Source organism: Danaus plexippus, chromosome 17 (assembly GCF_018135715.1).
Source record: "Danaus plexippus chromosome 17, MEX_DaPlex, whole genome shotgun sequence".
Taxonomy (NCBI): Eukaryota; Metazoa; Arthropoda; class Insecta; order Lepidoptera; family Nymphalidae; genus Danaus; species Danaus plexippus.
Genome location: NC_083548.1, coordinates 9,292,649 through 9,319,176, shown reverse-complemented (window position 1 = coordinate 9,319,176; position 26,528 = coordinate 9,292,649). Strand labels below are relative to the sequence as shown.

The 26,528-nt window shown below is 33.3% G+C and overlaps 1 protein-coding gene across 5 annotated transcripts in view; it reads left to right on the top strand.

Moving 5' to 3' along the window:
• Nucleotides 1-26,528, top strand: part of LOC116771268 (Ig-like and fibronectin type-III domain-containing protein 2) — an 82,045-nt gene that overhangs the window by 25,904 nt on the left and 29,613 nt on the right. For 4 of the 5 annotated variants that reach the window (XM_061523111.1, XM_061523110.1, XM_061523109.1 and 1 more), the window contains exon 2: nt 19,984-20,046. The exons of the other annotated variant lie outside the window; for it this stretch is intronic. The gene's annotated coding sequence lies outside the window, so the exon portion shown is untranslated. The remainder of the gene's footprint in view (nt 1-19,983; nt 20,047-26,528) is intronic. 5 annotated transcript variants of the gene reach the window in all.

Sequence of the window (26,528 nt, the reverse complement as noted above, 5' to 3'; positions counted from 1 at the left end):
TGTTTTTAATAATATTATCTATACAATGTTTTTGGTCATTATGAACATAGTAAAATATATAGAACTATTTGTCTGTCAAATTTCAATCCTTTAAGCGCTAAGAACAGATTACAAACACGACTAACGAGGAGATCTTGTTAATAATTTACGAAGGTTACCGCCCAGTTGTACCATATAATACTAACTGTTATTTCATAAAAATATAAACAAAACAAGTAGTATAATTCCATAATCGAAGAGGCAGTTTTCTACATGAATCATTAAAATTTAGAAGAAGCCACGGGCTGTGACTAGTATCACTATTTATGCATACAATGCTAGGTATGGCGTTAATTATAGCGGCATGTCATAAATATTTATAAGATCAATTACGAGGCACGTTAACTTACATGCATTGATCATACCCGAGATGTAACTGCTAATAATTCTAATAAATAATAATTCTAATTTTTCTCGCCGTAAAAACCATCCTTGAACTTCAACGAACATTTTAAAAAAAGATTTGGCCAAATTGGTCGAGGCGTTGTTGAGTTATGCGCTTACCAACACATTTTGCGATTCATTTTTATATTATAGAAATAGAATTCACGTAGTAATAAATAATAAATTAGCTATTTATTAGTTGAAAATAATTTATTTCTAAAGTAAGTGTCGTATCTAAAATAAACATAATATTGTAAAACACTTATTTGGCAAATATTTAGTAATATGAACCGTAACAGCCTGCATGAAACAGGGGTTGGCGGGTGAATGAAAATCATGTTGTACCGCTTATCGCTTTCACGACCCACGTTTCTCTCTGTTATGTCGGACCCAGACGTGACAAGATGGACCCAAAACGGACTGTAACAAACCAAAAGCTAAAAAATATGTATATTTTAATTATTTAAAACCATATTACAGTCTCGAAAGTGTACAAATGAAAATCGTGACTTGAGTTTTAAAGATTTTTTGATCGCAATCAGAATTAAGGTCTTTCAAAGATAAACAGATAAATATATTATACGACACGTTCACAAGATGTGTCATGGAAATTTAAATATCTTCAAAGAAACATAATAAAGCAACTCACAAACAGTCTTTTGTTACCTCCATGACCAATATTATCGAGAGTAACATTGACAACGTCTGTATATACAATTGTGCTAAATGAGCGTACACCGAACAATGCTCTTCCTTGTGTTAAATCATAAAAATATGCTAAATAATAATAAATTCAAATACGCTGTCAATAAGGCGTGACGGCCTCGACTCAGTTGACATATTTCATTGTTCAAGCTAACACCAATGCCACAGATTATACATCTTTGTGCATTCGAAGTGGTTGCTTCGACTTTGACAGGTAACAGTGATAATAATTTTGTTATGGTAAATATTATAATGACCGTCATAACCCAGCTATTATTATTATATTGTACGTTTTGTATCTATGAAATTGCTATCATACTAAGGAAACATACATGTTTGTTCTAATAGTCACTAATATGTATTCACATATATTAATTTCTAATACGTATCAGACGCATACGAGTATTGATGTTGTTACAATATTTTAACCTTATATATTCTTTAAAATAAACCTTACTGTTTACCTTGAAACGTACCGTAATTCCGCATTTATTGCTAAATAATTCTACCTTTTTAGACACATAGTGTTTATTAATATTATTTGTTATCGATCTAGAATTTTGTTGAAGATGACACTGGTTTTCCCTTAGTATTCAAGCTGTCAAGGAGATTACGATAATTTGAAAGCAAAACAGTGTTCATTCCGTTTATAATAGGACCAAGTATTTACATAAAATCAGCATTAGCAGACATCGGTTTTATATAAACAAATATACTTCTTAATCAATGCTACATTTTGTGTCAACTAGTTGATTTTATTTAAAACACAAATTTAGTATAAGCAATAACTAATATAAACTTTCCTATGGTTACTTAACGAAAGAGTCGCATTTCGGTCTTAGCCTGTACTAACTTCCTTAGTAACTAATATATATAGATTGACTATTGAAAATGCTTCTAAAAGCAGCTTTTACTTAAATATCTTCTGATTATACAAATCTAAGAAAATCCATTCCCACTTTCTATGCTTGCACAATGCACATCTTAAACAACGGTGGCAACTAACAATTTCACTATTGAAGATACAAGTAGTTAATTAACAAAAATATATATATTATTACATTTTCAAGTCATACTGTTTTTTTAATAAAATCTATAATTAGATATAGAACTATACAAATGATACTTTGTAAGAATTCTTTAATTCTTAACATTGTGATATTTATAAATCATATAATATTCATTCGACAATGGCCACAATTATCTCGTTTCAAAGGATGTCTTGCTAAAATAAATTTTACCATTAAATCGTTCCCCTTAAGACATTTAGCTCAGTTCTCAAAGCAATTTGAAAGCCACAGAGGAAATTAATGAGATCGTTTAAACTATTAAGACTTCTTTCAAGATAACACGCGGTCTACTTAGCGCTCTTTAACCCATATCAAACAAAATGTATCTGTTAAACGGATTTGGAGATACTTTATTGTTATTTATGTATTTTTTTTGCACGTCTTGTTTTCATTTTAGTATAAAGATATAAATTTGTGGGAGCAAATAAAATATATACTTCTTTATTTGTTCTGATGTTTATATCTGAGTTGCAAAAGATATATTGTGATATACCTACATATATCTTAAATAAAATATATAAAGATTGGAATATGTTCCTAAGATTTAAAAATATACTATTTAAATAAAACTAATATTTTATTATTATAAAAAAATACTCCCAAAGTTTCGGTCACTTTGCAGCAATCGTGATCACGGGCAGCGCGATGTGCAAGTCTCATCAAATAATAAAATACGCGTAGTAGAAATCGAAAAATATTACTTTTTTTTAAGTGATTACTCGTGAAAGTCTCAGAACTCATTAATATACTATTCATCGAATAAATATATATTTAATCTGAAATAAATTCTATTCATAGCAACTTTTGTACGATTTTGATTTTCAAGAAAATAAAATTATTCGAATTTACAAAAAAAAAAAAAATTGAACGTCCGAAACACAATCTTTATAAAAGTCCATTTGTTTTATTATAATGTTTTAACTTATAAAATGCTAACGCTCTGAGTGAGTTCAAAAGTTTGAGAAGTCTTATTTCATGTTTTCATTTTATGGATATTTCTTATATTATTTTCTTTCTTTTTATCTGTCGGTACTTAAAATACTAAAAAAATATATACCGTAAGTAATAATACAGACGATGTTGGAATTTGTATACAATAATAGCAACATTTCAGAGTCATATTAGGAACTTACCTCAGCATTGATTCCATCTCGTTTTTCCGTTAAAAAAAATCGCAAACTGATTGAGATATTGAGTTAAATAATCAAATGCATTTAGTTAACCTAATATACTTAGTTTCATTAAACCATTTGACAAGCATTATTTAGGCGAATTTCATTCATTTTGTTTGCTTAGAACCTTAGCTTATGTAAATCCCAATTATGTATCCCACACAAGTTATTCAGTCAAAGAGAGTTGGTACTATTCTAAAAAATATTTGCTACAAGTTAAAGCTAAAGCCATCGAGCAATAAAACAAAGCCGACACCGTAAAGAACTTGTAGGGAATGGGTTTCGAGCGGTAATTGAAAATATACCTTTTTATATACAACAGAGAATCTAATTTACTCCGGTGGAATTTTAAAGTTGAAACGTATTAAAATAATACGTGAAAATGCTTGACGAATGCAGTTTTCACTGAACCCTGGGTTTTTAATTAAAATGTACGCTAAAGAAATTGGAAAGGCAGAGCCCGGTGACCTGTAACCGCTCGCTAAATTTTGTTGACGCTGGCATTTAACATCGTAAAGAATAAGAGAAACAATTTATTACACTAGAAAAAGTTTATTTCAGTTTTAAATGTTATTTTTTAACAATCCTGTAAACTGTATTTCTGTTTTATTTGTATGCTTTTTTATGATTTTCCTTTTAATGTTTTCTATAGATTCTGTACAATCCATACACATGTTATAATGACTTTAAAGTTGGATTAATTCAATGACATCACGTGCAACTAATAATTAGAAATGCAAATTAATTAAACAAGCTGCACGTGGTTTAGTAACCATGAGATCTGATCGACCTTCACCTTTACGTTGCATATCTCCGCAAGCTCTCGACAATGCGACGTTTCTGATTCAAGCGCTGGATTACGGCTGCCTCTTAAGAAAATATTGAATTTCTTATAACCACGAACCGATCTGATATATATATATTATATCCACGTAGTATACGCAAATTATTAATGAAACTGAAGTAATAAATATAGAAACTAATCGAGTCAGCCGTTTCGAAGTAACGGTTTAAAACCTGTTGACAGTTAGAATATATAATAAAATGTTCTGATGATAATAATTTAACTGAATCTGGTCTATTATTTTTGATCGCCAGATTATGATATCTTATTTCGCAAATATAAAAAGTTCTTTGATCGAAACCAGTTTAGGAAAGGTCAAACGATGTTTACATCGATCCGGAATGGAAGAACGTCCGTTGAACTTAAGTCGGATTTAATTATTTTTTTTTTTTTGTATTTTGATTCACAGTCCCCAACAACGTGGGAACGTTTACTCAAAAATATTGTTTTATGTTTATAAAGATTTAATGATACATTTTGACATTTATATATCCTGGCTACCTTTAGAAATAATAGCCGTTCTTTAAAAAGATATGTATTATATATTTATTATTGTGAAATGTAAGCACATAACGGAAAAATAATAACGAACAATTCCCCGCTTGATTTTTTTTACTTCTAGTATGCAGGACATTATTATAGCACGACATTTAATTTTAATTCAAGTAAAAAATACACGTACATGAATTTACATTTTGATATATGAAATATGAATTATGTCTTGCAAAAGTGTAAGAGAGACGAAAAATTCCGATCTTTTTCCAGTATAGACATTTTTATTATATTAAAATTAATTACTTTTGTTACAAAATAAATTTTATTTTTATACTGATCAAAGTCGTCCTCATAATATAAAAACAGAAAGTATTAAATGCAATCGATATGTAAAATTTAAAATTCTTTAGAATTAGTGTTGTCCAAATGCAACAAGACGAGACTTGGCCAGTCTTGGTCTTGGTCTTGCATCACTACACCTGGTGTTCAGCAAGACCAAGAACGATTTTGGACAACACTACTTAGAATGTAATGATACCTAAGATTTTAGCGTATACTCGTTGAATTGAAACTAAGATTTCTTACTTTCCTCAACATCGTCGTCGTAAGAGTCTTTGCAGACTCGTCGCGGTCATCACGTATCATTGGTCCATGTACATGATGACTTTCTTGGAAAGATATTTGCAGTGGTTGCTCCTTGCCTTCTGCACCAGCACTTTTTTGGGACTAATTAGACCCCAAGGCTTGTTGTAGCCTGTTCCAGCCAGTGGTGTCCAAGTACTCTTTTGAAAGTACCTATGATTCGGAAAATTTCACATTGGTTCTTGCCAGATTTCGAACCCGGGCACTCAAATATAAGAGGCGGGCCTTTTAACCTCTAGGCCACCACGAGTTTTAATCCTGACGTTTCAGTTCCTATCTGAAGTGTCTGACACTTCGGGATTACGTAGTTATACAATAATTAAATCGCGTACTCAGCGAAAACCTTAATTTCATCTTGAGAATGTGACATATAAAAATTCTTTCTAATCAAATCTAACACTCATTAATGTTTATTTTAAAATCCTATGTGATAGTGACTATTATTGTGAGCAATCTAGTATGCATTTATTCTCAAGCAAAACCCATGTTAAACTTTGAATAACTGCCCGGGGACTTTTCTTAGTTAGCGTGTCTAACTCCACGAAAGTAATTTCTCTACGTACAAAACAACTTAAGGATGGTATCAATTTATGCTTATATTATAATTGCATACTCTCATTTGTTCTTCGGTACGCCTTAACTTCAAAACTTTTAAACAGAATTTACTCCTAAATATTTCTTTGTTGTTAAGCATGAAAAGTTTTTTGAAAATGACAACTATTTAGCTTTGATATTAAATTAACTGGAAACTAATTTAAAATAACAAGACAACTGATAAATTATTAAAGTATTGTAAAATGTAAATTTTGTTCACATTTTTTTACAATTTGACACTATTTAAATGAAACTAATATTTTTCGCATAAACTACGCGTGATTTATTTTTGTAAAAAAACTACATTCTTAGATCTTCTTCATCTTAGATCTCATTATGTAAAACTACATTCTCCCGACGTTTCGGTTACTTTTCAGCAACCGTGATCACGGGCAGACGAGATGTGAGTGTTTGTCAGTTGGTCCTGTTCTTTATCATCTACCGCCGACGATTTCTTAATTTTCTGGCGTACCGCTCTGGATGCTGGCAGAATGCGCTTACGGTGTTACGAGGTCCTGCGGTGTGGTTACGGACATGGTATTTTATATTTTTAATAAGGATGTCCCAGGTGTTTGATAGACTCCAGCCATCTTCTCTATTGAAATTGGGATGTTTTTACGAATAATATTAGTTTCATTTAAATGAATAAAAAACACTAGCAAATCATGATACCTACAAACGAAGTAGCAGCTAAGAACTAGTTTTCAAAACATCAAAGCATAGATTCATTGCAAATACCATCTAATATCGTACACGGGCAAGTTTTTATTAGGACAATCGAGCAGTTGTTAAAACAAACGCATACTCTGCCCATACCCAGCAAGGTGAACTGATCAAGGTGAACAACATCGCATGCTGACAACTGCATCATTAACTATATCTGCTCCTTTGTTATATAACAGTAGCCAATTAACACGTTCGAGCGATTTCATATTTTATTTCATAATGTATCCATTTCTTGGATACAAGCCGTTTGCAATATTATGAAATAATTATTGTTTATCTGCGATCAGCAGATGAAAAATATATTTTACTGTAATTTTCAAACGATATAATATGATAGCAACATTATATGTCCGAAGTATCAAGAGTAACGGGCGTGTTTTTACGTACATGTTAGTCTTGACCTATTGACGTTAATCTTAAAACAATATTACGTGTTTTAAACTCAAAGTAAGCGAAATCTAAGCATCGTATGTCACAAACACTTATACGATTCATGCAGTATCTTCTTAAAAGCAAAAATAATATAATATTAATTCTAAATCTATGTTCAAATCGTCTTTTAATTACAATTAGTGACGCTCTCTAGACATCATTTTTGAACGTGTTCATACGAATGATAGTATTAAAATATATTAAAAATTAAACAAGATAAGTTTTAATGTTATTATAAATAAACAAATGACATATTTACCAATGAATACAAATGACAACAAATACTCCTCAAATTTGATGATTTAACCTAAAAAACACACTCTAAAGACAACAATAACTCAATGACATGTCCTCAGCAACAATATCAACATCTTCAATGTCACAAATATATGATAAATAAAACATTATTTATATGTAAAAAGAATATATAATTATTGAACAAGTGTGACATGAGAAAAATGCTTTTACATTTTAAATAGATAAATAATAATTTATTAGAGTACAGGATTCCTATTAAAATTATAACAATGTAATATTATCGTATAAAGTAAACTCAGCATGGCCAACAACATGTCTGTATTATTTCCTTTATCCTTGTCTCTGTTCGTTTTGAATGCAAAAAAAAAACAAAATAAGAATTAGTTCCCTTTGTTTTTCATTACAATGGCGCATCTATCCTGTTCTATTTTCTAACTGCCATCGATACCTGTTCTCTATTCCGATTCGAATTTCAAATTTCCAATGGTTTCCATTATGCTCTGAATTTAATCTTCTAAACTGTAGACCGTTTTTTTTTTAATTTATAAACATGTACGTAGGATTATTATGCCATATGAATATATAGGGTTTTCCATTAAGGGCGCTTGATCTTTGAAATGCAAAAAAAAATACATGTAGGAAAGATATTTGCGAAATTTTTTTTTTATTTGGAAGGTCTATCGACCCCATTATGTATGGAATATGACATCATTCAAATGACCGCCACGGCTTCGGTTGGTGGCGCGCACACGAAAGGTCCAATTTTCGATGACTCTGGCGCACAAATCGGGCTGTATTTGATCGATGGCGTGGCGTATGTTGACTTTGAGGGCATCGGTGGTTTGCGGCTTGTTGGCATAGACCTGCGACTTAAGAAAACCCCACAAGAAAAAGTCCAGCGGGGTCAAATCGCACGATCTCGGTGGCCAGTTCACGTCGCCTCCGCGCGAGATGACCATGTCCAGAAATTGCTCGTGCAGAACTTCCATCGTAGCGTGTGCTGTGTGGCACTTAGCGCCGTCCTGTTGAAACCACATGTTGTCCAGATCCATATTCTCGATTTCAGGCCAAAAGAAGTTGGTTATCATCGACCGGTATCGCTCACCATTGACGGTGACGGCCACACCATTATCGTTTTCGAAAAAATACGGACCAATCACGCCTCCGGCCCAAAATCCGCACCAAACAGTCACTTTCTGCGGGTGCATTGCCACTTGGTGAACCTCGTGTGGATTGGTCTCGTCCCAAATACGGCAATTTTGCTTGTTGACATAGCCATTCATCCCAAACTGCGCCTCGTCGCTGAAGATGATTTTTTTGCCAAAATCGGCGTCAACTTCCAACTGCTCTAATGCCCAGTCAGCGAACACACGGCGCTGTCTATGGTCATTAACCTTGAGCTCTTGGGTCAGCTGGATCTTGTACGGGTGCAGGCTCAAGTCACAACGCAAAATTCGCCAAGTTGTCGTCTGCGAAAGGCCGAGTTCCTGTGCGCGACGCGGAATTGACTGAGGCGGGTTTTCGAGGACACTGTCGCGCACAGCGGCGATATTCTCGGCAGATCTCGCGTTACGTTGACGCACGGGAACCGGCTGATTGTTAACTGACCCGGTTGACTCGAATTTGTCCACCAATCGACGGATAGTCGACTCGGCAGGACGATCATCGCGACCGTAAAACGGGCGAAGTGCGCGGAACGTTGCTCGAACTGAAGACCCATTTTCATAAAACATTTTTATGATTTGCACGTGCTGCTCGACACTGTAACCTGCCATGGTGGTTTGGGAGGACGGAATGAATATAACACACTGCATTTGACAGCTGTCACTCAAACAACATGACCGCAATCAGCTGTCAAAGTTCAAGCGTCCCTATTGGAAAACCCCTTAGCTTTGCGCTTTAAAAATTGTTGATATTGGATATAGAAATTACTTTTTTAAGGTCTATGACTATATTTTGTATGCTACAAAAATACTTATAAAGAAAGTAAAAAAAATTAATTCACAATAATATATGTATGAGAAATTTTGCGATCGTAAAATTCTATTAATGTTTCCCTTTCATAGAGAAATATATAACTTTTATTTCATTTATTACCGCCGCAATTCTGGCAGACATCCAAATGCATTTTGTCTTTTGAGAAATGTTCCGGCTCGATTGTTTTAGTGTTAAATTTTCCACTTACCCACCCTCTGCTCTGTCACAATACTGCGACCCAGAATGAAAGCTTTGAAAGATAACTTCAAATCATTTACGACCTCATTACAGAAAATACATTTCGTTAGTAAATTAGTAGGTATTATTAAAAATAATACAAATATTCAGGTCTGGAGATGAAAAGTTGATTTAAAACTTCTTAAACATTTTGTTCATAAAACAAAAAAATATATATTACTTTATGGTTGTTTGACTTTACCAAAAAAAAAATGATTTTATTAAAGTTAACGATTGAACTTAAAAATGTTGGTCAACTATTTACTCTTGCGTGGCATTTAACAAGAACCCGTATCACTTTATTGGTGTTGACTTTTTTATATTAGATTGATCATAAAGTCAGATGTATAACGGGAAATAATGAATAATATTCACAGTATAAAATAGAGCGAATATTCAACGAAACTTATGTACATTATTTGTTTCTGATGGCAGTTGTTTAGTGCGTGTATATTTCAGTGTCGAGGCGCATGGCGTTCTGCACTACGCTAGGCTTAACTGTTACCTGTGTTACGTAAAATTATGTACTACAAGTTCGCTTTAATTTAAATTTATATATTATGAAAATGATAATATATTGCGTTTTGCTTTTTAATATGTAAATTAGAACAAGATTGTTTTTTTTCCAAAGTTCTGAAGTTATTATTTTATTTAACTAAACAAAAGCCATTGGTAACGATAGGATAATTATTTGTATTAATTTAAATGATATAAGCCATAATATAAAAAGGTTTCTTTTCAATAAAACCTTTCTTTAAATTCGTATCAAAAATTAACTGGCCGTAATTAATTCGTTTATGTATAAGTGAACGTATATTTTCTGGCGTCTGTTTCACCGTAGACTGCCCTGCGGTAGGAGCTAATTGATTCGAATCGACAAACCAAAAATAATTTATCATCCACTGATATTAAATTAAGTTAAATTTTATATATATAAGTTTTATGTATCTTTTATGGCCGACCACTATTCGGTCATTGGCATTCATGTCGGTCGGGTTTGGACCACCAAATAAAAATTCCGAATTGAAACAAAAACACAACATATCCTTTTACGAATTAGTTCCTTTGATATTGCGTATATTTTCCCTATAATACCAAATTTTCATGTCGATCTCCCTTTGAAAGTGACGATTTAGATCCTTTCAGGAATAATTCTCGTCAATAAACAGAAAACCGAGACATCGGATATGATATTATGTAAATAGACTGATGAATTGAAAAAGTACAGAAAAATAAGTGAAACATATTTTTATAAACTGGATATTTATACCAACTCAACAAATATATATATAGTTTTTATTTTAAACATACATAAAGGCATAAATTTCAAATTTCATTTTTGCAATAAAACACATTAAAGATTTATAATCGGTGTTATATGTGCCGATGAACTCCATCCTACAAATGGCATATTCCGAGTGTTTAATGACCTCATATAATTCAAGGAGATCGAATTTTAATTTGCATTTATCACATAAATTATAAAAGTTATAATTTAGAATAAATATATAGAATACCGACGAAGATGTTTTCTTAAATTATGACGATAAAGAATATATTATTTACGTCTTTTGTACCAAGAACAGAATGTAGCAGAGTTTCTATCCTCTTGAAATGCATTACGTTCTAATTTCGTGTTTATTTTCTTTCGCTTAAAATAACAAAACATTATTCTCTTTACAACCCTAGAAATTAACTAAGAATAATGTCAAATTGAAATGTCTGAGTAAGATTATTTCTTGATTTTTATTCGGCTATCTTAAATAAAATATTAATTAATGTCAAAGAATATCATGAGAAATATTAAGTGTTTTGAAACCTTATAAATCACGTACATCGTTATTATTAATTACAATTTCATATAAATAACTTCGTTATTGATAAAAATAATACCAATATGGTTACCTAAAAATAATCTTGAAGTTACTGTAGATGACAAAACTACAGTGCTATAAAAGTTCGGGAAAGACATCTCGTATTCCCATCACGCTGTAAACTCGGAACCCCGTAAATATCGATAAAACCCTAAGACCACGGTTTCGAGGTTAAAATATAAGAAATCATGATCTCTAAGCTGACAGTCATATATGTATGTACGTACAATTATTTGACCACAGAATGTTCATACAGAATATAAGCTAATAAGACGAAACCTCTTAGCATTCAATGGATTCACCGTGCGGGTGCCGGGTCCATTGCGTTGCAGGGAGTGGAGCTTCAACAGTGCCTGGGACTTGCGACCCAGGTGTAGGTTTAAGGGGCCCCTAACTAACGCGCGTTAAACGCTCACCTCCACTGTCCAAGCTCCTCTCCCTACCTAACCATATTTGAAAAGAACCTACTAGGGCTGCCTTCGAGGTACGTTCCAAGAACGAATTGATGTGAGTTCTGGACAGGCCCAAGTCTTTTAGTAGGTTGTAGAGAGATTTAGCCGTTATACCTCTCGCTTCCACTTCTACCGCGTATAAATCCACGACGAACTTATTTCGAGTGAGTTCGTTTGTGTGCTCGTAATATTTGTTGACCTTGATGGTATTGTCTTTGGGGATGTTGGTTTCCCAAGGAACCGTAAGCTCTGTCATCACAACGTGCTTTAAGATTCGCGAATACATGAATATGTCTGGTCTGGAGGCCGACGCACAAATATCCTCGGGGATTTTGTATTGTTTTTCACACGTATCCATCATTATAGTCCAATCCGTAGCCGCTTTAAGGATGGAGTAAGGCTTGACATTAGTTTTTATAGCCCTAGTGCCCTCTCTCACAAAACCTACTGATCACTCGTTTGTGGTTATTTCCTTTTGCGCTCTGGCTACCGAAAGACTAACCGCTTCACGTATGATTTCCAGAACCCTATCGTGACGACGCGAGTATTGACCGCTATCGAGGAGTACCCTACATCCCACTAACAAGTGCCTAGCAGTTCCAACTGCCTTCCCACAGATATAGCAAGTCTTTTCGGTACCTTTACCCCATCTTACTAAATTACTTTGATCTGGGAGAGTCATCTGGAACGCATTGAGATAGAATTTTAGCAATGCTGGCGACCAATCATGGATTGAGGTGCGCCATTTTAGTGCTAATGGGATGCAAAAATCTCCTATGTCTAACCACTCGTTCTGCATTTCTAAACTTATTGCATGGATCTTATATTTATCATTCTCGTCTTGCCGAATAAAAGACTTCAATATATCCGTATCTTGGACCTTCCTACTTGACCCTAACCCTACTCTGTTACGTTGTGCTCCTATCATAAACTGCTTGTGGAATTGAAGCCTTGATAAATTCCCCAAAATATTCCGAAGCTCAGTTTCATGTCTCATTGTTATATTTCAATCAACCGTAATCAATTGAAAATTATATCTATTCAGAAGGTAGTACTGAATGTTTTGTCATTACCTTCTGAGACCGAATATTTTTATAGATTTAAGAAAAAAGTTTAATATGTATTATATAAAAAAAGTAATTGAATAATGTATATAGCATACTACCTTCTATTGTTATAAAAAAAATATATAAACATGTTTCTTTAATGCTCAATCTCTGAAAACTACTTGATACGTATGTGAAATTGGTACACAGTCATATTAATAGAATGTCAAATATTTACCTTTTGTACAAGAATCACGAGCAAAACCTCTCGTGAATGCTAGTATAACGTCTTCCATCTCCAAAATGTTCAAACTATAAACTATTTTAGTCGCTTGTTCCAAGACAACCTCCAGGGGTTTCTAGATTATGGTTTACTTATGCTTCATATTTATAGCCACTATATCATGTTCAGATACGTTATATATTTAGAACACTGATATTATTAACATGGAATTTACTTTATATTTATGTAAACATTTATTATATAAACAGTAACTACTTAAGGCGTTCCTAGACAGAATCGAATGTAACATAATTCAGATATGTTTCTAAATAGCCAAGGAATAAAGCATAACTTTAAAATAATTTAAAAAATCATTTGTTATCTTTGAGTTATTTAATTTAGTTGTGCATTTTATTTTTATAATGTAAAATAAAGGCGCGTTTATACGACACGAGAAATTTAATATCTCACAACACGACAGACTTCACTTTATAATTTTTACTTCACATGATTAAATAATATTTTTAATTAGAAGTTCTATAACTTAAAATCTTAGATTAACAAAGCTATGAAACTGCCAGTACAGATTAAGTGTGCATGCAACTTATTACTAAATAAGATAATTCATAAACTAGCCAGTTCATCCAACTTCTCCTATTTCCAATAATATGCCACTAACTTAATCTTAGTACTCTTACTATCGAAGTGGGTTCAGTAGTTATTTCTTGATTACAAAGATAATATATTCATCCTTAAACTTTCGGATTTTTGTTGTAAGTAAATGTAGATTCTAAATAAAATCCATCCCCTGCATAACGACATCAGCATCTACAACACTCCTGTATAATTCAGTTTCGTTTATTCAAATCGTATCGTTAAAGTTTACGGGTTTTCTGTTTGTTCGGGGGACCTATACTTCTATATTTACGGTCGAAATATTTGCTTACATATTTCTGTTTTATAACATTTTAGTACCTTTACGTAAAAAGAAATCCTATATAATCTTCTCTTAATTCAAAATTACCTTAGATTTTAATTTATTTAGTATTAAAATATATATTTTTTTGTAATCAACGTTAAATAATGTTTGTAAATGAATAACTATTATTTCAGTCACATCAAATTAATATTAAAAAACAAAAATACCATACATATACAAATATGTTTAAATATAATATACACATATAGGATATAAGGATAAAGTAAAAGACTCGATAAGGTTCAACGGACTTAAAATTAATAGCAATCATCAGGTTTAAATGGTGACTTGGCGACCGTAAAATATTCCAAATAATGATTTCCATATATTCCTTTACATTTCAATATCGAATATAAAATGAATACTATACATTTAAATTAATTTACCAAAAAGGTTTTATTAAATGCCAGTAATATGTGCACTCGAATCGTGTGGAATATGTATCTAGCTTGAGCTATTTCAAATCTAACGTGTTCGTTTCAAATCCGATCAGATATATTTTAAGCTTCAAATCGCAGCGAACACACATTTCGCATACATAATGGTTGCGTTACTTCCGCTTTGCATCACAACAATAACTTCCCTACATAAAATATATCGTCCCAAAATAAACTTTTTCCTCGCTCCGTGCTCACAAACACACTCCACTGAACATAACATCAATTGAAACTTTTCTTCCTTGCGGTATTGTTTCAGATGTAGTTACGGATATGTATATATATAAAGGTATACAGAACATTTGTCACTACTGTGTTAAGTACGAAAAGAGATACATATTAGTCATAGCAAATAATGAAACGCGTTAAAGAGGTTGTGGTTTCGAATCTTGATCGGATCAATTATATTATCATTCTTAATTTTTGCTCCCTTCAAATTTAATGTAAGTATTATCTCAACATTTCCTTTCAAACATAAGTAAACGTATTTACAGGCTCTGAGTTTTTATAAAGAAGAAAATGGTTAAAAAGGTTTCGTCGTCGTGTCTTGACAAGCGCGTTCGGTATATCTGACCAGATGCATGAATCCCCACGATATTAGAAACCAAAGTGTAAGATTTATAAGTTAAGGTAACATTAAAATAAAGTTGATATATTTTACTTTAGCTTTCCACCTTTATTGTCACAAATATTTAACTCAGAGTACTTAATGCTAAAGTAGTTGTTAGTATACACAATAGATTATTTTATAGCTCAATAATTTCTCAAAACAGAAAATATATCTTTTAAATGAAAGTATTATTTTTCGGATCACACATGTGAATCACATCTCGCCTGCCCGTGATCACGGTTGCTGAAAAATAACCGAAACGTCGGAAGTATGTAGTTTTAATAAAAAATAAAGCACGCGTAGCATATCCGAAAAATATACTTTTATTTAAATGAATAAAACTCGCGTAAGTCTTAGATCTCATTACAAAATATATCTATATAAGTGTAGAGTATGGATACAGAACATTTTAGCGTAACACAGTATGTCTTTAACCCTAATTTTATTTAAGAACATAGAAGTTATGATATCCATGAAAATTATACAAATGACATTGTTACAACACGAATATGACCCTCCAGACTTCACAAGAAGCAATATCAAGCCCAAGAAACTTATAGTACTTATTCAACCCTTTCAACATTCAATTCCGTCGCTAGTTCAGTGACACTAAAGTACCCCGGGGCCGAGCTGCCCGTGGGGTCAGATACGGTACGGATTTATTTCTATTACCTTTCACTGAAACTTGGGTTAACCGACCAATATAAATTTTGTCCTAACATTAATTATTATGGCAACATTTTTCGTTTTTATTCACAACTCTTATAAGCTTACATTCTTTTATTTAAATATACTATAATGGCTTACATTCTTTTATTTCAATATACTATAATGGCTTACGTTCTTTTATTTCAATATACTATAATGGCTTACGTTCTTTTATTTCAATATACTATAATGGCTTACGTTCTTTTATTTCAATATACTATAATGGCTTACGTTCTTTTATTTCAATATACTATAATGGCTTACGTTCTTTTATTTCAATATACTATAATGGCTTACATTCTTTTATTTCAATATACTATAATGGCTTACGTTCTTTTATTTCAATATACTATAATGGCTTACGTTCTTTTATTTCAATATACTATAATGGCTTACGTTCTTTTATTTCAATATACTATAATGGCTTACGTTCTTTTATTTCAATATACTATAATGGCTTACGTTCTTTTATTTCAATATACTATAATGGCTTACGTTCTTTTATTTCAATATACTATAATGGCTTACGTTCTTTTATTTCAATATACTATAATGGCTTACGTTCTTTTATTTCAATATACTATAATGGCTTACGTTCTTTTATTTCAATATACTATAATGGCTTACGTTCTTTTATTTCAATATACTATAATGGCTTACGTTCTTTTATTTCAATATACTATAATGGCTTACGTTCTTTTATTTCAATATACTATAATGGCTTACGTTCTTTTATTTCAATATACTATAATGGCTTACGTTCTTTTATTTCAATATACTATAATGGCTTACGTTCTTTTATTTCAATATACTATAATGGCTTACGTTCTTTTATTTCAATATACTATAATGGCTTACGTTCTTTTATTTCAATATACTATAATGGCTTACGTTCTTTTATTTCAATATACTATAATGGCTTACGTTCTTTTATTTCAATATACTATAATGGCTTACGTTCTTTTATTTCAATATACTATAATGGCTTACGTTCTTTTATTTCAATATACTATAATGGCTTACGTTCTTTTATTTCAATATACTATAATGGCTTACGTTCTTTTATTTCAATATACTATAATGGCTTACGTTCTTTTATTTCAATATACTATAATGGCTTACGTTCTTTTATTTCAATATACTATAATGGCTTACGTTCTTTTATTTCAATATACTATAATGGCTTACATTCTTTTATTTAAAATTGTCTTTTATATGATGTCCAGTTACTATTATTTGTTTCGTATCAATATCCGGAATCCATCTTGAGTCAAGCGACCATCTTTCTGCCTTTTGCCAGCAGTTTTAGTACCTCTCTGTATAGGCGGCGCCACTTTCTTTATATTGAGACTTATATAAAACACCCAACTCATGGATATTCTTCATTATAGCGTCGTTTTCGCGCCTTTAACAAGTCAGCAAGTGAAGGTGAAGTTTAACGCGAAATTACTTTACAAGTGTTTTAAGTGTTTGTGTAACCTCTCTGTTGATAAAATGGAAAACCAAAGTGTTGAAGAAAAATCCACTTCTCGGAAACGGAGAACGATTATCATCAACGAGTTCATGCGAGAGTGATAATGTGTCGTCTGATAGTTGTGGTGGCAGTCCAGCAAGTCGAGAAAAAAAAAAAAAAAAATGTTTGCTGTCTTAGCAGCTATTCAACTCGATCAGGATGGCTTGCAAAACTCACAAATACTTCTTCAGACCGACAACCGGACCGTTGTATCATACATAAACAAAGAAGGAGGTACTCAGTCTCTGAAGCTTCTGGAACAAACTCGGCGGCTTCTATCGGTTCTAGACAAAGTGAACATGCATCTAATAGCACAATATATACCGGGCAGATACAATGTAGAAGTCGATGCATTGTCCCGTCAAAAGGCTTGCCCCGAATGGCACTTGATAACAGAAGCAACCACGAAAATATTTCAAATGTGGGTGTCCAGAAATAGATTTTTTCGCATCGAAAACGGCCCACGTAGTTCGGACATACATATGTAACAAAAGACATTCAAGATCTAGATGCTTTCTATCACAATGCCTTTTGTCGCTCTTGGGATTACAATCTGGCATGGCTATTCCCACCATCCAATTTAATCCCTAGGGTACTTGCTCACTTGAACCAGGCCAAAGGACTCCATGTTATAATAGCTCCGAAATGGCAAAAGGTGTTTTGGCAATCGGATCTTCAGAACCGAGCCATATATCTAATTCCAGATCTGAACCGTGTACTTCTAGACACGCGAACAGGAACACACACACCGGAAGTTCAAAAATTACAACTGGGAGCTTGGCTGATTTCGGGTGGCAGGAAATTTTAACAGGATGGACGGAGTCTGAGCAACGGTTGCTTCGGTCATGCTGGAGAGATTCTATATTGAATACATATAAACCAGCATGGATAAGATGGAAGAAGTGGTGTGATTTAAATTCAGTAGATCATAAATTTCCGAACGGAAGTAGAGTAGCGCGGTACCTAGCTCATCTTCATTGCGATATAGGTCTAGCATATAGAACTATTCTTGTACATAAATCGGTAGATCTATCGTCGGATTTCTTTATTAAACATATTCTAAGAGCAATATCAATCTCACGCAAAAATTGGCAAAGCCACCTATCTGGAACCCAAAAAAGCTACAAGATTATATGAGTTCGCACAATCCTAATGAAAATAGCCTTTTCGATGTTTCAAGGCATGCCGCAACACTTCTGTTACTTGCTTCGGGTCGTAGAATTCATGATCTCACGCTCTTGCGAATTGATAATCAGAGTTTATTATATGAGGAAGATGATTTGATCTTTTGGCCAGCTTTTGGTTCCAAAACCGACAATGCAAACCATAGTCAATCCGGATGGAGGTTAAAACCGCATCCCATTCAAAACTCGAACACGAACTTTTGGATTAAAAGAGTATTGACTCTGAGTTCGGATCGACGAAAAGATTTAAGTCACTTATTTATCACACCGAGAGGTATGGTAAAACCAGCTTCGAGAACAATGATTGGTGGATGGGTGAAGTCACTTTTAAAAGATGCTGATATTGGAGCGTCACCAGGCTCAGTAAGATCAGCCGTGACTTCCCTTAATTTTATTGAAAGCTTTCCTATAGATCAAATACTAGCAACTAGTAATTGGAAAATGATTCTCACCTTGCAAAATTACTACCAGAGGGAATTAATTGATTATAATTCACGTAATTCGAACTCATCATCTATGTCTTTCTCATTATTTCAACCCAGTTCATGGAAATATGTTATAGAAATCAATCTAATATAAAATTTTTATATTCACCTTAATCTACTACACATTATAGCGTCAACAATTTCTATAAAACACCAGGAGATAACAAACATATCACTCAAGATGGATTCCGGATATTGATACGAAACAAATAATAGAGAGTTTCACCTTAAATTAAAACTTACCTATTATTTTTTCATCAATATCCGGAATCCAGGTAAAATCTACCTGGTGCATCATGAGTCTTATAATGAAGAATATCCATGAGTTGGGTGTTTTATATAAGTCTCAATATAAAGAAAGTGGCGCCGCCTATACAGAGAGGTACTAAAACTGCTGGCGAAAGGCAGAAAGATGGTCGCTTGACTCAAGATGGATTCCGGATATTGATGAAAAAATAATAGGTAAGTTTTAATTTAAGGTAAAACTCTCTAATATCAGTTTCTGAATGAACTCCATATAATGTTATAAGTGAGAGACAAAGAGGTGATGAAAGTGCCTGTGGTAGGTTTATTTATTATTCAAACCCGTTATAGATTAATAAATGACGTAATGCAAAGGTATTTTTTTTAATTCAAAAGAAAGAGATACATACTAGTCTAAAAAAAAACATAGATACATTATTAAATGAAATCTAGTAAGTAATCATATAGCTTTAACAGAAAGTTACGCAGAGACAATTGTACACAAATCTTCATATTTTAAATAATATTCAAGTTCAGAGCCGCGGGGAGTTAATCTTATCTTCCCTCACATATTACTAGGGAAGCAATTAGTCTTACAAATCCGTGGCTTTCCATTCTATCCATCCGAATTAAACTATATTATAATTGTTTCAGGTCTCGTATGAAAGCTAAAGATAATCTGAAAGATCCGCTAAGGGTTTAGTCCCATCACAAAAGGTAATTTCCGTATTTAACCTATTAATATTAAACGATCGATCGTTACAATTCCTGCCATTTGGCAAATTAAACAACGCAATATGAAAACAATGTAACATATATAATTTTGTAATATTAATTTTTTTTGTTATTAACATTGCCTCTGATAATTGGACAACATCCAGTGCAGAAATAAGGTTTTATATTTGTCTCATTTACGTTTACACAGAGTGTTTTATTTTAAATAATTTAAAGAGGCAATCACAATTTACAGAGAATATATGTGTGTTTAGTTACATTGGAAAAATAAAATTAAAGGTCTTCAATGAAATAACAAAAAAGGTTTTTTTATCATTCTATACCTACATATGTACATTCTATACCTACGTAATTAAAAAAAAGATAAAGGCTTCAGCTGTACTGGAATAACATAAATAAATGCATATGTAATTAAGGCAACTGCCGTAGTATGCACAATATGATTTTCGATAGGAATATAATTAAAAAAAGAATTAAAAATTTAAGATATTAAAATAAATAAATATATGTATATATTTTGACATTTGTCATAAAAATATTAGTATACAAAAACTACAGACTGAAAAGACCTCACTTATATTCCGGTCTAATAAATTTTCCAAGGGTCTTAAAAACCGTAACGAATCAGCGCATTCTCTTTCACGTAACCTACATTCGAGATTGTAGTGAAAAAACTAATAAGAATAGAAAAAAAAAACTATTTATTACTTATTCTGCAAATAATGGAACATTAATGAACCTTAGTTTAATAATGACAATTGCATTCAACTTGTCATCAATGTAACAGTTACATACAAGAGACTTGTTAGAATATTGTAATATATGTAGAGCTTTAAACGAATTCCTATTTGAATGCTAACTTCACTAAGATATTAGTTAAGCAACAAAGACGACAAATACATCAAATAATAAACAACAGACCGGCTCAAATAACTATGCCATATCTCACCGAGATACACCGCTGAATTATGTATACTATCTCGCTGTGTATAAATCTATTTCGTTATCTCCTAAACGGCCGCCGTTCATGTGGCCAGTTGATCAAAGTTTTTTCATCAAACTACAGATACGAAGCCATTATAAAAATATCTACTCGTATATACTAAAAGAAACATTTACTTTTAAAAAGCATTGCGAATTAAAATTTGTTTATCAGATAATAAGTTAATGAGAAATAAGATTTTCGCGAGTATTCATTTAAATGAAACTAGTATTATTCGGATTTACTACGCGGATTTTATTATTTAAAAACTACATATTCCCGACGTTTCGGTTACTTTGCAGCAACCGTGACCACGGGCAGACGAGGTGTGAATGTCTGTCAGATGGTCCTTGTTATTAATAAGTTAAATAATAAGTTTATCTTAATTGTTTCTGTTGTTGCCGTGTGCTGAGATTTTAATTAATCTCGAATTCATAATATGATTTTGCTACTGAGTTCTGTCATTATTTTTAATTTTGTGATATAAAGCAATCTTTGTTTTATTTTATTCTTTCGGTGTTACTGATTTCTTTAAAGTTAAAATCACCGCCACGGAACTTGCTTTAAAAAACGCCTGTAAATCTTTCAATCCTTTTCATAACTACGACGTCACAGACAGATACATACACAGAGAAACTTATAACGTCTCTCTATTTGAGTTGGAAGTCAAAGACTGTTTCAATGAACTGTCGCAATTGAAAATACATATTTTATATCATGTCCTTTTAAGTATTATAACAAATCTTTTACGCCAAAACCTAACACCATATTTCATGATTAAATATCAAAAAATGTTAACTATAAATTAATTCAAATAAAACATAAAAAGTACAAGTACATTAGCGATAACGATTTTATTTATCGGATATTATTCCAGGAAATTTCTCATACAACGTTCTAAGCCGGTAAGCTGGGTCGTGTTTTATAACGATCGGTACAAATTGCACGGTTTAATTATTCAGACCACAGCAATCAAACAGTTTGTGTTTAACTTAAATAGTACACATTCAACTAAAAGTGATTTGATCAACGTGCGCTCTGACTGCTATTCATATTTCGACATATAAGTCCTTTGATTGAATCTTGAACCAATACACTGTCGCTGTTAGTTTTCGTATTTCTGCTATAACATAAATTTTGCAAAATTCAGAATCTTTTAATTTTTTTTTATATTTTCTTCATGCACATTCAGTACTAGTTAAAATTTTAAGCAATCGAAAACTTATTGAAATAGATATTAGTTATAGACAAAGTTAACCGGGGATATGTGACCATAGATAATTTTTATTTTTCCATAAAACACTTAGAATTATAGTGATATGTTTCCCAACACACTAAAACATAATCCATACTTCTTAAAGAATTACGAAATACCTTACGTAAGGTTACTTAGCAAAATGCATTGGCGGGAAAAACGCAATTTTGCTAAAATTACAGCGAAGACTTCTTATATCACGATGATAAGAAATCTCACGCTAATCACGGGATGTGACGCAGCAGAAACTAGAAACAAGTTCGTGTAATCTGTACCGCGTGCACTTAGTATATTTGTGGGTTCCTGAAATCGAAGGCTCTATTTGTTTTATCATAATTACGATTTATTTTATATGAAGAGCCAAATTTTTTTTTTAATATTAACTGTCTGCTTATTTTTTTTTTTTTGAGAAGTAATCTTTGGCTTAACGTCTTTCAATGATATTCACTGACTGAAACGTTTAGACTATACAATATTGTGTCACTGCCCTTAGGAAGGCTTACAAAAGAAAAAAAACAGAATAAAATTAACCAAACAGGTATATACATTGTAAGACCCTGGGTAACATTATTAAAGAGGTAACATTGTTAGGTGTTTTCCTAAAACTGATCTGGAAATGATTATCGAAAGACTTCTAGTATATATGTTTTGTATGGAAGTGTGTGAAATTGTTGATTTATAGATCTAAATATTATTTTTTTAGTTCGTGTAAATAACAGAAGATTTAATTTTAGTATTCATTAAAATATTTAAATTATTAAATTATTTTTACTGTGTATAACATCAACGGAAAATGCTATTAGATTAACTTTTCTCAGCGAATCGGACAAAGAAATTAAAAGTTCAATGAACATAACCAATTTAGAAACAACGACTAAAGTACAAAAAGCAAGTTAATGTTTTCAGTAAAGTGAAATTTCAAAGTGCTCTGAAGTCAAGACTAAACACAATTATTATATATTTTGTCCATCAGACGCTGGAAGCAATTAAACTTTCTAATTCATATTGATATTAATTGACCTTTCACAAGATGATAACTCATAAAAACTTTTTAAATTACAACGATGGAAATGTTAGCGTTATATTACGATCGTCTTCGCCGGCGAAGACGAGGTCCCGTGTCATACACGTCGCTCCGGCGTTCTGCCGTCGGGGGACGTCAGGCAATCCAAAATCCGATTCCATCCTCCACAACAACGACGTCCTAAGCCGAGGTCCGGCCTCTTAGAGGCACCCTTGGGACGGGCGCACCCATCATTCGGGCCCTTCGGGCCCGAAGTAAACGGGTAGGTCCCATCGGGCCGCCCACCCCTCCCGGTGACGCTGTAAAAGTCAATAGGGCTAACAGCTTCTGTCAATTCGAAACTAGAGTTATATGGCGAAGTATTTTCATAATTACTTAAAGCAATATTATACAATACGTCTAAAAATATCACATTGTAATAAAAACTATTGCTGCGTTCCATAAAATTACAATGACGCGAACTTCAATCAATATTTCAATTAACAATTACTCTGCTTTATCACGATATTCATTCAGAAAAAGTAAAAAAAAAAACTGTTAAATTCCCGCCAACCGCAATCATGGCGGATGCAATTACGTCCCCGTAACGCCATCTAGTGTCTGGATTAAGCACTCGACCTTAATGCCGCGTCAAAAAAGAATTCCTTTTTAATAAAACCACTGAATAGAGTTCAGAAATGCTGACATTTTTAAAGATAAGCTTTTTTAATTATTGGATTTTCGTTTATAACACACTAGCTTTTGCCCGCGACTTCGTTCGCGTGGACTTCGGGTGTCTCCGCAGCCTGTTGAGATGCTAGATACTCAGCATGCTGTCAACGTCGATCCTGGGACTGTTCGGGTGTCTCAGAAGCCCGTTGAGATGCCCGATATTCAGCGTTCTGTTGACGTCGAGCTTGAGACTGTTCGGGTGTCTCTGCAGCCCATTGAGATGCTAGATACTCAGCATGCTGTCGACGTCTATCTTGGGACTGCTCTGGTGTCTCAGCAGCTCTTTGAGCTGCCTCACGCTCTGCTTGTTTAAGCCTTCGCAGTTCGGCTTGTGGAAACGTCTCGTTAAGTCTAGCTACTTTCATAGTTCGAGCTTTATTAGAGCTTTGGGAAAGATTAGACTTACGCTTCCGCGGCATAATTCGTAAGTACGTGTTGTTTCTATACTTCCAAAAAATAGAGTACGGTAATATTGTTATGATTGTACTTTAATGCAATCCTTGCCTATTTAATTAACCTATCTATATAGTAATTCAATTATCAATGAAGTAATTCGTTATAATTAACCTATTTATATAATTTGTTATAATTAACGGTAAATAACCTATCTATATAGTTATTGAATTATCAATGAAGTAATTCTTAAAAATGAAGTATCTTTTTGTACGTGTAACTCCTAACCAAAAAGAAACCTGGCAATAACTAACCTTAGGCCTATATTACTTAAAGTAGGCGACCATACGTTTTTATCAAATCGCTAGTGCCTTGAAAATTCGCAAAACGGACACAACCGTCAACGACGTCTGCCCTCACGCGTCTGCCCGCGTTCGAGTCGCGCACTCAGCGATGAGCCACTTCTTCCCCACCGCACCTACCCCGCTCCCCCCACGCCCCCTTCGCCTGGCGCCGCTGCCGGTATTTATCACCGAAACGGTATTTATCGCCGAAATTGCTATGACTCTGCATTTTAAATCTGTGATATCTTCGAAAATATTTATTAAATTTACATGCTGTAAAAAGCCATATTGATCTTTATTAAATGCACAATGTATTTAAGATACTTAATTGGATAAGGATTAATACAGTATTGCTTAAAATCGCTTCGTAAATAAGCCATTATTTCTCGTACAAAGTAAAGGATAAAAAATGGTTATTGTGGGTTATTCCTAAGAGATAAACATATACCATCAAGGACATTTTTGTAGACCTTTTTAAGTTGTACAATACTGTAGTAAATTGTTTTGATCTATCTTGTAGGATTCAGTCAGCGTTTGCAATGTAAGCGCAAAAAATGTGGTTTTTTTACGACCTCACATTAAAAACTTCAAAAATTTTAGCCTATGTGTTATTCTGATGTATAAGCTATATTGTGGTAAAGTTTCATTCAAATCCATTCAGTAGTTTTTAAGTGAAAGAGTAACAAACATCCATACATCCATACTTACAAACTTTCGCCTTTATAATAGTAGTAGGATTATTTTCTACAAGACGAGACGAAACCTCTTAGCATTCAATGGATTCACCATGCGGGTGCCGGGTCCATTGCGTTGCAGGGAGTGGAGCTTCAACAGTGCCTGGGACTTGCGACCCAGGTGTAGGTTTAAGGGGCCCCTAACTAACGCGCGTTAAACGCTCACCTCCACTGTCCAAGCTCCTCTCCCTACCTAACCATATTTGAAAAGAACCTACTAGGGCTGCCTTCGAGGTACGTTCCAAGAACGAATTGATGTGAGTTCTGGACAGGCCCAAGTCTTTTAGTAGGTTGTAGAGAGATTTAGCCGTTATACCTCTCGCTCCCACTTCTACCGCGTATAAATCCACGACGAACTTATTTCGAGTGAGTTCGTTTGTGTGCTCGTAATATTTGTTGACCTTGATAGTATTGTCTTTGGGGATGTTGGTTTCCCAAGGAACCGTAAGCTCTATCATCACAACGCGCTTTAAGATTCGCGAATACATAAATATGTCTGGTCTGGAGGCCGACGCACAAATATCCTCGGGGATTTTGTATTGTTTTTCATACGAATCCATAATTATAGTCCAATCCGTAACCGCTTTAAGGATGGAGTAAGGCTTGACATTTGTTTTTATAGCCCTAGTGCCCTCTCTCACAAAACCTACTGATCGCTCGTTTGTAGTTATTTCCTTTTGCGCTCTGGCTACCGAAAGACTAACCCCTTCACGTATGATTTCCAGAACCTTATCGTGACGACGCGAGTACTGACCGCTATCGAGGAGTACCTTACATCCCACTAACAAGTGCCTAGCAGTTCCAATTGCCTTCCCACAGATATAGCAAGTCTTTTCGGTACCTTTACCCCATCTTACTAAATTACTTTGATCTGGGAGAGTCATCTGGAACGCATTGAGATTTTTTAGCAATGCTGGCGACCAATCATGGATTAAGGTGCGCCATTTTAGTGCTAATGGGATGCAAAAATCTCCTATGTCTAACCACTCGTTCTGCATTTCTAAACTTATTGCATGGATCT